This window comes from Dermacentor albipictus, chromosome 5, assembly GCF_038994185.2.
Source record: "Dermacentor albipictus isolate Rhodes 1998 colony chromosome 5, USDA_Dalb.pri_finalv2, whole genome shotgun sequence".
NCBI lineage: Eukaryota > Metazoa > Arthropoda > Arachnida > Ixodida > Ixodidae > Dermacentor > Dermacentor albipictus.
In genome coordinates this window covers 17,417,632-17,431,395 of record NC_091825.1, presented here as the reverse complement: position 1 = coordinate 17,431,395, position 13,764 = coordinate 17,417,632, and the positions used below count along the sequence as shown (strand labels likewise).

Genomic DNA, 13,764 nt, shown 5'->3' with positions numbered 1-13,764 from the left:
GTGGTTATAAAAGCCCGAACCACGGGACGACAACGACGACAGCAAGCAGAGGCGTGCTCCCGTTTCTCACCACACGCTTTAGTGCGAGTCCATTAAGTCCCGGCCTCTGAGCCGTTCATGTAACGCCCTTGTACATACTGCATATAAATGTTTCGTTTAATCACCGTCGCCTTGGATCCTCCTTCGCAACAGTGGCGGCAGCGTTGAGACGTCTCCGTCACAAAAGTTGGTGGCAGCGGTGGGATTCGAACCCACGCCTCCGAAGAGACTGGTGAGGAAAGAGTTATATGAATCGCGAAAATCAAGCGATGATGCCAAGCAGCGAGCGGATGCCGCACGTGCATTTGAGACGCGGCAGCCGCTAATCTGCTACCACTGCAAAAGGAAGGGCACATCGCGGCAAACTGTAAACAGAAGGTTGCTTTTGCAACGATTCGAGAAACAGAAAAGAACATGCGGTTGTTGGAACCCTATATGCAGGAGATAAGCGTTAACGGAAAAAAATGCCGAGGACTCCGGGACTCAGCAGCCACTATGGACGTGGTTCACTCTTCACTAGTTTCTCCAAACGACTTCACAGGAGAATGCGCGTGGATAAGGCAGGTTGCTGAGGAGCAATGTGCTTACTTACCGATCGTTACGGTGATTATTGAAGGCACTTTTGGCAAGCTATTAAGCTTGCCAAAAGTGCCTTCAATAATCACCGTAACGATCGGTAAGTAAGCACATTGCTCCTCAGCAACCTGCCTTATCCACGCGCATTCTCCTGTGAAGTCGTTTGGAGAAACTAGTGAAGAGTGAACCACGTCCATAGTGGCTGCTGAGTCCCGGAGTCCTCGGCATTTTTTTCCGTTAACGCTTATCTCCTGCATATAGGGTTCCAACAACCGCATGTTCTTTTCTGTTTCTCGAATCGTTGCAAAAGCAACCTTCTGTTTACAGTTTGCCGCGATGTGCCCTTCCTTTTGCAGTGGTAGCAGATTAGCGGCTGCCGCGTCTCAAATGCACGTGCGGCATCCGCTCGCTGCTTGGCATCATCGCTTGATTTTCGCGATTCATATAACTCTTTCCTCACCAGTCTCTTCGGAGGCGTGGGTTCGAATCCCACCGCTGCCACCAACTTTTGTGACGGAGACGTCTCAACGCTGCCGCCACTGTTGCGAAGCGGCCGTGTCGGCAGCCCTCCCAAAGCATTTTCCTTATCTTTTCTCTAACAGTTCGGAGCAGCTCCTAAAAGAACAGGGAAAATCGTTCTTTGCCAGCTTGGCGTGCATGGCCCTCACGCGATCGCAAGTGCGGAAGCTTACGCAGAAACTTGATGCTGCCCCAGAGAGTGAGACAAAAACAGCGGCCGAGCAGCGTAACCCGAGCAGTCAGTCGACCGGGCTGGAGAACTCCCGCGATAGTGCTGTCGGGCCGTCTGCTGCGGAAGAGTGTTGCATCGTCCCCACCGGCGGAGAAACCGAACCAGTGCCGTTGGGCGAGGTGAGCTCGACGTTCACCCCAGTCTCTGACAGCTGGAATGAGCTACTGAACGTTGACCGAGCGGCGTTCATTCGAGAACAGCAAGGGGATATCTTGATAAAGGACTTGCTTGATAATGTGAAACTGGGAGCAGCGAGAAAGAATGTTTCATTCCATGAGAAATCTGGCTTGTGGTACCGCAGTTATGCGGATGTACAGGGTCATAAGTATGAGCAGCTTTTAATCCCTTTAAAGTATCGCCGTCAACTACTGGACCTCGCACACGAGAACGCGTGGGCAGGGCATCTCGGCTTACAGAAAACGAAAGCTCGACTTGCCCAAGAGTACTACTGGCCTCGTTGTTGGAAGGACATTGAAGAGTTTGTGCGCTCTTGCGATACATGTCAAAGGGTCGGCAAGAGTACTGACAAATGGAAGGCACCAATGAAGTTGGTACCAATCATAACTGAGCCTTTCCGTCGACTGGTAATCGACCTAGTAGGTCCACTGCCCGAGTCCTAGAACAGATGTCGATACATTTTAACTGCCCTGTGTGTCCCAACGAAGTTTCTGGAAGCGGTGTCACTCAGAGAGCTCAATTCTCCTCAGGTCGTTGACGCGCTCCTTTCTATATTCGCTCGAGTCGGATTTCCTTCGGAAATTCAATGTGATAATGGTAGCGTCTTCACTAGCTGCCTAACCTCTACTTTCCTGGAAAGGTGCGGAATCAAAGGGTTCCACAGTTCGATCAATCACCCGCAATCCAATCCAGTAGAGCGAATGCATTCAGCGTTGAAACGAATATTGAGAGCTCTTTGCTTTGAGCGGAAACGTGATTGGGAAGCATGCGTTCTAGCCGCAATGTTCGCTTTGAGATCTGCTCCCCACGAGAGTACGGGCTTCAGCCCAGCGGAGCTTCTATACGGTCGGAGTTTAAGAACCCCGCTGCGCATTTTACGAGAGGTGTGGGAAGGCTACGATGAGGACCCAAATGTAGTTGCGTACGTTCTTAACTTGCTTCAGAGGCTCGGAAGAACTAAAGACCTTGTCGAGAGCCACCTTAAGGCTGCACAGGCATTGTCAAAGGTATACTACGACCGGTCAGCAAGGAAGCGTTCTTTTGAAGTGGGCAGCCAAGTGACGTTACTGCGGCCTTCTAAGAAAAATAAACTGGAGGTTCATTGGGAAGGGCCAGCGAAGGTTGTATCGAAGCTTTCTGATACAAACTATGAAGTGAAACTAGGCAAACGAGCGAACAAAATCTACCACAGCGATTTGATGAAACCATACATTCAGCGTCACGCAGTGGTGAACGTAGTTTTGAGTGTTCAGGACGAGGAAGGTACGGAAATCCTGACCACTGCGGACATTAAGGAAGGTGGTCCGAATGTCCAGCTGGAACAAGTAAAGTTAGAACCTCGTCTAAGCGAAGCCCAAAGGGAGGACTTGAAAATAATTGTTTCTGAGCTTGAAGAGGTCTTTTCCGATCGGCCCGGAAAGACGACGCTGGTTAAGCACGACATTGAACGAACGTGCGAAGAGCCGATACGTAGTAAGCCGTATCGTTGTTCTCCCGTACAGAAATGCATTGTTGCGGATGAGATTCACCGCATGTGTGACCTAGGAGTCATTGTGCCGAGTGAGAGCGACTACACCTCGCCTCTAATACTAGTCCAAGTACCGGGAAAGGATCAAAAATTTGAAAATTAAATTATGGGGTTTTACGTGCCAAAACCACTTTCTGATTATGAGGCACGCCGTAGTGGAGGACTCCGGAAATTTCGACCACCTGGGGTTCTTTAACGTGCACCTGAATCTAAGTACACGGGTGTTTTCGCATTTCGCCCCCATCGAAATGCGGCCGCCATGGCCTGGATTCCATCCCGCGACCTCGTGCTCAGCAGCCCAACACCATAGCCACTGAGCAACCACGGCGGGTGAAAGGATCCAAGGCCGTGCATCGATTATCGACGCCTCAATGCGATAACCCGAGAGCAGACCTATCCTATACTGAACCTCGAGAAAAAGGGTGGAGACGGTATCGAAGTCGAATTACATATCCACACTAGACCTTGTGCGAGGCTATTGGCAAGTCCCCCTCACAGAGCGGGCCAGTCGCTACGCTGCGTTCGTTTCCCCGAGCGGAACGTTCCGCCCCGTCATGTTGAGTTTTGGACTCAAAAACGCGCCGTATTGTTTCACCAGTCTAATGGATCAAGTGCTTCGTGGCCTGTCTGAGTACGCATTCCCTTACCTCGACGATGTCGCCATCTTTCAAACACTTGAGTGGAACATCTGGCGCACTTACGAGTCGTGCTGAGCAGGCTGAAAGAAGCAGGTCTTACGGTAAAACCTGTGAAGTGTCACCTTAGTTGCGCCGAAGTGATTTATCTGGGGCATGTGGCGGGGCGCGGCCGAAGAAGACCGTCTGAAATCTAAGTAGCCGCGGTCGTGAACTACCCCCGACCAACCACCAAGTCCGAGATAAGGGCCTTCTTAGGTTTGGCTGGATATTACCAGCATTACGTGAAAGGTTACTCTGCGCTTGCTTGTCCTCCAACTGACGCACTTAGAAGGTCTGAGCCAGTGAAGGTACAATGGGACCCGGCAAAAGAGGACGCATTTCAAATGCTGAAACAAGCCTTGAGCGAAAAACCAGTTCTACTGGCGCCAGACTTTTCAAAGGGTTTTTTGATCCAGTGCGATGCGAGCGACCGAGGTATGGGAGCGCTGCTATGCCAAGAGGATGATAACGGCCATGAACGGCCAGTTTTGTACTTGAGCCGTAAACTAACTTGCAGAGACGAAGCTTGCAGCACCTCTGAAAAGGAATGCGCCTGCGTCGTGTGGGGCGTGCAGAAATTGGCCTGCTACGTTGCCGGTTCCAAGATTGGGGTGGAGACCGACCACTGCCCACAGACTTGGTTAAATAACATGTCGTCTAAAAGCGCCGGTTGTTAAGATGAAGTATGACGCTCCAGCAGCACAATCTTGTCGTTTGCTATAAGAAAGGAAAGTTGAACGCGAACGCAGACCCCTTGAGCCGTGCGTTCTAAACAGTGCTGCCTTCGAACTCCTCGTGGCTTGCATTTCGTTACTTCACGAAACGCTAATGGTGTTTTCATTAGCTGAGGGCAAAATTTAGACACCGCATTTGCAGCCTCAGCTTAGTGTTTTCTGACCAAGTGATCTCAAGAAAACCAAAATTTTTTTTGTATCCTAATCATTACGTGTCATGTAGTGACACATTGTTTGTGCCACGCTTGAGAGTTCTGTTTACCACATGTATCTCTTGTCGAAGAGGGAACTCAATTGGGACAGAGACAAAGCTAGAACCATTTCGATACGTTTGAGCCTGGTATTCTGACGGGTGACAAAATGGCACTTGCTCGTGTTGGGGGTTGCCTGTTGTCGGTTGGTTCTCTGATGCTGCAGAAATAACCCTTACCGGTGCAGAGAAGAAAGCCTGTCGGAGCTGCCAAATAAAGCTGGGCGGGACACTTGTGAGACAAGCCGGAGAACGAGAGACCCTGGCCTGGCGAGTGGGGCTTGTTCACGGGAAGGAGCGTGGAGCCACCTATTCCCCGGAGCACGGAGGGGAACCTGGATGGGCGTGACCAACAAGCGCGCATCCGAGCCACGAGGAAGCAGCTCGTCTTCCTGGCGCATGGTCTGGTGGCGGCGCTGTTGTGCTAGAGCTCCCAACAAAGGTTCGCTTTGCCGGCATGCGGCTGAAGCTGGGCGCCGAACGAATTCGCCCTACCCGACGGCGGGTCGTGTTCGGTTTAAATCCGGTGGCGCCGCCGGAGCTGCGCCGTTGAACCACTTCACCGGGATCGCCTGATGCAGGTGCCTCTCGACCATTCGTCGAAATTCGCACAGTAACCCGTGGTGGGTTCTGATTGGAGGTTCGAGCCGATGGAAACTGCATCGACTCCTGTGGTTATAAAAGCCCGAACCACGGGATGACGACGACGACAGCAAGCAGAGGCGTGCTCCCGTTTCTCACCGCACGCTTTAGTGTGAGTCCATTATGCCCCGGCCTCTAAGCCGTTCATGTAACGCCCCTGTACATACTGCATATAAATGTTTCGTTTAATCACCGTCGCCTTGGATCCTCCTTCGTAACAGTGGCGGCAGCGTTGAGACGTCTCCGTCACAACAGCGTGCATATTTGACTGTGGAAATTTCAAACAATGTTCAAGTGAGGAAATGCGCATTGGGCAGCCGCAGCTAGTGCTTCTAATGCGCTTCTCCTTGCATTGTCGGCATTTGTAGAAATGAAGCGAACGTAAGAATTAAAACCCGTGCACGTCCGCGCCAACAATGATGCAGTAAGCTGCTAGCCACAATAATATTATAATTGAAAAGGCCAAGGAAAGCCAAGAGAAACCTCAAATGGTGTGGTGGCAAAAGTCTGGTAATGGCTTTTTACAAATGTGTGTGTGTGTGTGAGACCTGCTTTGGTAGCGTTCGGCAACGCCGGGGGGGGGGGGGCGAGTATGTGTCACCTCCGGAAAACTCTTGAGGGGGCTCGGGCTCCGGAGCCCACCCCATAGTCGGCGCCTACGGCTGCCAGCATTCATTTGTCTACGGATAATATCTAAATATATTTCTTATGAAAGGTGTCCCAGCCGGAAATCTTGGTGTCGTAAGAGGTCGAGATTGATGTCCGCCAAACTGTTTCTACTATCATTAGATGACATTGTGCGACATACAAAGTGTTCGAAGGAAGAACCCATTATTTTAGTTCTTGACAATCATGAAAGCCATGTAAGAATGAGCGCGATCAATAAGGCCAACGAGAGCGGCGTCTTCCTGCTGCCCTTTCCCCCATACTGTAGCAGTCACTTCATGTGTGCGTGTATGAAACATTCAAATCTCGGTTCGATGCTGCTTGCAATGATAGGCTCACAAATAACCAAGGGAAGGACATCTCCATCTTCAATGTTGGAGAACTAGTGGGAACTCGGGCTTTGATAAGCCGGTAATTCGGCCTTTCAATAACAAGCCCTTGACTTTGGATGACTACGTGATGTCATCAATTACTGACAGACCCGTAACGTGCCCAAGCAGACAGGTGTCAAGGCAGGCAGCCACCATCAGAGAAACTAAAAATTCAATTCTTCTACAAAATGCTTCGAACATTGAGACAAGCACCAGCGGAGCTCGAAACGTCTCTACAGATGTCTCCATGCCTACTGTAGGTAAAGCAGCCTCCACTTCAATTGCATCTCTAAGCCGAATTTTTCCAAGTGACCTTAATCCCTATTCTAATGCTGCACCGCATACATGAAGAAATGCAGGAAGTAACGTAGGTCAAAAGTCCTCACAGTTGAACAAGAGAAGCACGTGATTGATCAAGAAGCCCAGAGATATTTGCACGACAGAGCCTTAAATAAGAAACGTTGGCTTAACACAGTTAAGGCGGCTGCCACTGCCCATGCAAACAACGAAACGGCGACTTCAGAACGATTCCATTTCTTCGAGTGAAGAATAAACTGTTGTAATTGCATTTGACGACTCTGGCAGTAATATGTCAGGCTTGATATGGAGAGGCACGATATTCCTGAGGCCGATTGGACGAATGAAGCTGTTTAAGGGACTAAGGGTGACTTTCGTCTGGTGAAGTTTAGCAAAGGAATTTGACATCTATTACGCAGATAGAGTAGAGACAGCGACAGCATTGATTTCAGTGTCTGGTACCCGCAAAAAAAAGAGCACTGAGGCGTTCACTTACCTCTTCAGAAAGATGCAGGCATCGCAACAATGACGAACGTTGTGATGAAGGTACCAGTGTCAAAAGCTATCGGGAGAACAAATGTTCTGAAATGTTGCTTCGAATTTGCTATTGCACAATCGGCTAATTTTCTTCGTCGAAGACGTTGCGAAGAATGCGTTACAGACGTCGTACTCTTCCTATTTGATGTCCCATTACACCGAAAGGGAGGGGTGGAATGGGATAGACTGTAGCTGTTAGAAACTATTTTTCACAGCTGCGCCAGGACTGTTAGGAACCAGTGCTTCTCGGAATTCGTGACTTAGTGTCAGGTTGTACTATAATCAATTAAACATCTTTTGCGTTCTAAGTGAACAAAACTAAAATTACATTTCTCAAAAGTGTCATATATTCCTACCGAATATCCCATACGGAAGATAGATATCGCAAGACCTTTTCAATCTCGCCCTTCTGAAATCGTTCTAGAAGTGGTGTTTCACCATCGCACCAGTACAGCTGAATATGATGCAGGAGCAGATAAAGTCACTAATCTTGCAAGGGGCGGGGGGGGTAGCCCCAAGTGAGACCGGGGCGTACGCGTCTCTTTATTCCTTTATCAAATCACTGTTATGAGAAGAATACCATCACAGTGTCAATACTGTAAGTTTATGTTCACAGCCATCCCACTCATTTGTTCTAATAAGTCTTCCGCCTTGAAAAGAATTCAGGAATTATAGCTTTACAGAAGACCATGCTTCCGATAAATCCATATTTCACCGAGTGAAGTCTCGAAACCACGAAGCTTGGTTCTTGGCGTATAAAGGGTGAAAAAATGAAAGAAAACTCATCTTGGTGCCCTAATACGTAGATGCGATTTAAATCTGATAATTATGATGGGTGTAGTGCCACATTATTACAGAAAGAAATAGTGTTGCTGTTATGGACAACAATTCATTTTTGGATAATGAGTAAATTTCATGCAAATTCATTCAAATAATCATTAAGCTACATTTACTCTGAAACATAATAATAATGCGTAAAGTTGCACGTAGATAGGATACCTTGCTACCTTCGGTGTCGCGCCATACCACGGAATACGTCCTATGACGCCGTTGGTTGGGCTAGTATGGCTCGCCAGATTGCCTGTAATCGCCTTACAGCGGCTCAAGCGTCCGAAAAAACTCACTACGATAGTTCAAACACGAACCTTCAGTTCTCTCCCAGGAATAACGTTCTGCTGTGGAGTCCAAGTCGCCATGTCGGCCTGTGCGAAAAGCTGCTGTCACGCAACTTCAGCCTACATATTGCGACGATTTGATGAAATAAATTGCGAAATAGCCCGTGTTCAACACATGCCTTCATCGTCCCAGCTAAGAACTGATGTCATCCACGGGTACCGTTTAAAAATTTGGAGCGAAGTGGTTCTTGTGGGAAAGTAGGAAAGGCTGGCACTATCTTCTGCAACCCTTGCGGGAGCACTGCTGAGCGCCAGCAGGGTGGGGTCGATGGGCTGAAAAGAAAGAGAAGCTATGAGTGAGAAAGGTAGAGAGTCGTCCCAGCAGCATCAGAGCAGCCCGGCCGGGAGGGCCCAGTGGGATAGACCGGGGGAGTAGGCTGGTGGTAGGCCGTATCGGAGGAGGCCCAGTAGAAGTGTAGTGACGGATCAAGAAGCCCGAGGTGGTGGGATGGCCGTCAGGCCATCCGTCTTTGTAGAAATTCCCTATGGTCTCGCCGAGAGCCCCGACGAGTCCAGGTACTCGACGACACTTAGGAAGGCTGATAGCTGATTACGACAGTGGAAGAGGATATCTTCCTGTACGCTTGAGCTTCGCCTTTAAGAGTGGAAGACGATAGCATTCAACGATCCCTGACTCCTTCTCACGTTTGCCAGCAACCGGAGTGTACCTAACCGCATTGTTCTCCGGGAAACGCTGGCCGCGAACGCTACGCACGAAGGCGGGCTTTGTGGTAGAAACGCGGTCTCTGTCGTGGGCAGCGATGAATGGACGGATGGATGTTTGATGGATGTTATGAGCGTCCCCTTTGGGACGGGATGGTAGGTTGCGCCACCAATCTCTTGCCATTACACTGTCTAATGTCCTACCTAGGGTAAACAATAAAAAAGAAACTAAAACATTATGAACTCGCACAACCAAATTTTCTGACCCCCTATTGCGAACTGTGCTTTTGTACGTCTCTGTTTTTTGTCGTTTTCCTACTCTTCCACCAATCGTCCATTTGCCTCTTACTAGACCCCTAATGCGGACATGTTTATTTTTCCACTGCTGTCGCTGAATCCGAAGGCTTCAAGGAGGCCAGTGGTGCCTAAATGGACCGCTGGTTAGATGCCTTCACATATGCTCCATAGTCTTCCTACCTTTATTGCAGCAAGTGCATGCTTCTTCTTCCTTCCTATATCTCGCTTTATAGCTGCGTGTTCTAAGGCATCCCGATCTCACTTCGAAATGTAGTGAGCTTCCCTTTGAGTTATGATCAATTGTTTCTTTCCTGATTTAGTTTATTCCTCTTAAGTAGTTACTCATGGCAGGCTTATTTTCCACTACCGCCACCCATGAGATTATTTCAACCTCTCTGACTTTCCGCTTGACGTTGTTAGTTGCTGTGTTGCCCACCCTACAGGCCGCATACTTGCTGGTAAACTACCTAGTTCTTTTCCTGCACCGTGAATCAATGTTTTTCCTGTAGAGATACATCAACACTCTCCAAGCCCATTTACTTTTTTCCATATTCCTCAGTCATTCTTCATACTGGATTTTACTACGAGCTTCCCTCACTTCAAAACTAGTCCAGCCCATATCACACTCCACAGCTTCATTCGTGGTCTTCCCGTGAGCGACCAGTGCGAGGCGACCCACTGCCCTTTGGTTCCCATCGAGTCCCAATTGTACCCCTGATTTAAAGCAAACCACATTTCCAAAAGTAAGTCCTGGAACTATTACACCTTTCCACATACATCGGAGCAACTCGTACCTATTGTATGCCCATAGCACTCTGTGCTTCATTATGGCTGCCATTTCTCTTCCCCTTCACTGTTATAGTTTTTTCCTGTCTTTACATATATCTATTGCCATAGTTTATCCATATACCAATGTATTTCTATTTTGTTACCTGAGGTATTTTATGGGCCTGTATTACCACTGTCTGTTCACTGTTCTCATTTAATACCGTAACACCTTCACCGTACCGCTTTTCTAAAACTAAACTTCAAACCTCAATTGTTGCCTTCCTTTCCACATATATTAGCCAGATGTTGCAGATCACTTTGCTTGTTCGCTAGCAACACAATGTCATCCGCATAAAATAAACCTGGAAGCTGCTGCTCTACTACTGTACACGCCTGTTAGTATGAGAGATTAAAGCCGGTATTACTTCCTTCTAACGCCCTCTCCATCCTCACCATCTACATCATAAACAGCAGTGGGGATAAAAGCCTCCCCTGCCTCAGTCCCTTATTGATTTGAACGTTCTCCTCTCTCCTCATCGCTCCTCATTCAACGCAAACTGTATTTTCTAAGTAAATCTCCCTCGAAAGCTGTAGATAATTGTCACCTAAGCGTTCCCCTTCCAGAATATCCCACAACATGTTGCGCTCTACGCTGTCATAGGGTCCTGTGTTGTCCAAAAAGGCCACATCTAGCGGTCTGCTTTCTACTTTTGATATTTCAATACACTGAGTAAGAGCATATATGTTATTATCTAAACGCCTACCTATTCTGAAGTCGTCCTGAAGTTCTCTCAAAATGCAACTATTCTCTGCCCATGCTTGCAGATTTGATTGCCTACATTCTTCGCCTGTATATTACCGATTAAATGGTCCACGTCCTATACGAGTGAATTCTATCTTTCTCACCCTTACCTTTATAAATTATTTCTTTCTACTTTGTTGCCAACTGTCTGGTATTCGTCTGTCTTTTAAAGTTTTTTGCACTGCTTTCACCAGAGGTTCCTTACTTTGTGCTCCTAGTTCATTAATCAGCCTAACGGGAACCTCGTCTAGCCCAGTTACAGTGCGCTAACGAATTTTCACGTCGGCTGTCTTCCAGTTGAAATTTGTCAGCACCAGCTCCTTTTCCACCTGGGTCTCTTTCATGCCTTTTTTTTCTTTAAACAAAACCTTGTCATTGCCTTGCAAAGAATAGGCTGTTATTTTTCGGGTGTAATTTATAGCCGCTTCTCCTTCCAGGCTGTTTTCATCTTCGTCAAGGATATGTTGTTGTGTTGTTGTTAACTTTCTGCGCAAAAAAATTTATGTGGTTCCAAAATATTATAGGTTCGGCCTTCTTTTTTTCACGTATTTCTGTCAACCAATGTTCACTATCGCCTTATAATTTTGCGTGCCCCGGTATTTAGAACCATAGATTTTTTTCCCCCGGTATATTTCCCATTTACCGGTTACTTCATCCTACGGCAACTGCGCCTTCTTTGCCTGCGTGTGCTCTCGCGATGCTTTCTCTCGTACGGTGATCGCTTCTCGTATCTCCCTCTTCCGCCATCTTTTCGTTTTTTTGTTTTCCAAGAAATATATTTCTCTTTCCGTATTTCTGTCGTTATTGCACTTAGAACCTTACTATATTACCACTCTTTATTTCTCCACTTACAAAGTTCTTCCTCAACTCTAGGGACTGTATTTGGTATTTGTACAGAGTTCAAATTTATATTGGGGATTTTGCACTCCTTGCTCTCTATCCCAACTACATATCCCATTTTCAAAACGAGGCGTTAATGGTCACTCCCTATGCTACTATACCCTTCCTCATCAATGACCATTTCTCTCAACATATCATGAATTCCTTCTGTCATCAGACGGTAATCAATGGGTGATTGCCGGATTCCCGCTTCCCAGGTGATCAGGCCTTCACACTTAGGCGCTGTATTCACAGTAACGAGGTTATGTTGCTCACATAGATCAAGCATTGGCTACCCGTTGTTGTCGGTATAGCCATCTAAATCCTGTATGTGGACATTCATGTTTACTAATAGGATAACTTCAGCACCATTCCCGGAACCCTTAATACAGTGCTTATGCATTCCACTAGCGCTTTGTTCATCTCTGTACAATTATTTCCGGTCCACAAATACGTAAAGCCCAGCCAAGTTTTGTTTCCCACTCATTGTACGAGATGTTCTTGACATTGAAAGATGTTCTTGACATATTAAATTTACTGTTGTCTGTTCGGCTCCCTGATGAATAAGCATTCCGACTCCCCCTCCCTTTCTTTCCGACTTACTTCTGTCGCAACCTACCCAAACGTAATTCCTAATCACTGGCGGCTCTTCCGAGCCTCTAATGTGTGTCTCTGTAACCGCATACACCCCTATTTGTTTTCTTTTTACCTGCTCCTCAATCTCTGCCCTCTTTTCCTTTCTTCAGCCGACCGGCATGTTTACGTAGCTTACTGGGTGGTGGGCTCTCTTTCTTGCTTTCCTCCTTTTTCTATTATCGACTGCGATGCTCTTCTCAGGTTCCCCAAGGGGATCTCCTTCATTACTACCTACTCTGGCCTCCTGAGTGCCTGTGGACCCCCTAAAGAAGCAACAGTGCGGCCACCAAGTCGCCGGCCCACTTCTCGTGCCAGCCTGCAATTGAAGTGGATCCCGTCTCGTTTAAAACGACCACACCTCACTTCCCTGTTTACTTCGACAACCTCGAAGGCTTTCTCTCGGTTCATTGTCCATATCGCCTCATTAGCAGCCACTACGGCTTTTTTTGTACGTGACTGTCACGTACAGGCACCTCCGGCATCGTGCCCACCACGATCTGCACCTGAGGGCATTGGTCGCGCAAGTCGTCCACACCATTCGCCAAGCGCTGGGCTAGTCCTGCCCCTTTGCTGTTTACGACGTCATATAGCCCACCTTCTACTCTGACAAGGTTGCACACGTCGCCATTTTCCGCAAGCTTTCCTTTTCCTCGCTCCATGACATAAGCCAGTGTCCGGCCTGCCACTGTTTTATCGTCTTTCGCCCTCTAACTCAAATTGGTGCTGAGCACCTAGCCAGGTTTGAGTCGCCGGCGATAATCACCATTTCACTTTCTCCTACCTCTCCCTGCTTGCCTTAATCCTTTTACGCGTGATTCGGAGTCGACAATCGGAATTGTTCCCTGTGCTCCTCCTTTTTCGGCGTGGCAGCCTCAAGGTAGGTGCCGCTCTTTCCAGCTAACTCTTCACCACGTTGCGCGTATTCCACGTACTTTGATAGCACTACCTCTCCTGTCACTTCGAGGGACTGCGTTCCATTGTCCCGCAGATTCTCGTTCACAATGGCGGCCCTATTCACCTTTTCCTCGGCTACTTCGAGTCTTTTTTTCAACTACTTTCCGTTCATCACGCTCCCTATTTAGCTAATTTTAGCTCTTCCTCATGTTTGACAAGCTCTTCCTGGAAAGCCTCCATTTTCTGCTGCCTAGTATCGACATCACAGTCTGTGCCGGTTGACGGGATTCCCTTTCCATTCTCGGCCACCCCTCATCTGCATTGAAGGACCCTCCGCGCACTGCCCGCTTTCCCTGCTTTCTTGCCATGTATTGCACGGCTTTTTCTCATGCAAATTCTATAACA

General features: G+C 48.0%; 1 protein-coding gene and 1 pseudogene across 1 annotated transcript in view; one reads left to right on the top strand and one right to left on the bottom strand.

Annotated features, from left to right (window-relative positions):
- The window catches only part of LOC135906586 (uncharacterized), a 695,467-nt gene that overhangs the window by 547,620 nt on the left and 134,083 nt on the right, over nt 1-13,764 (bottom strand). The window lies entirely within an intron of this gene.
- On the top strand, nt 6,133-7,191 carry LOC139059987 (uncharacterized; annotated as a pseudogene).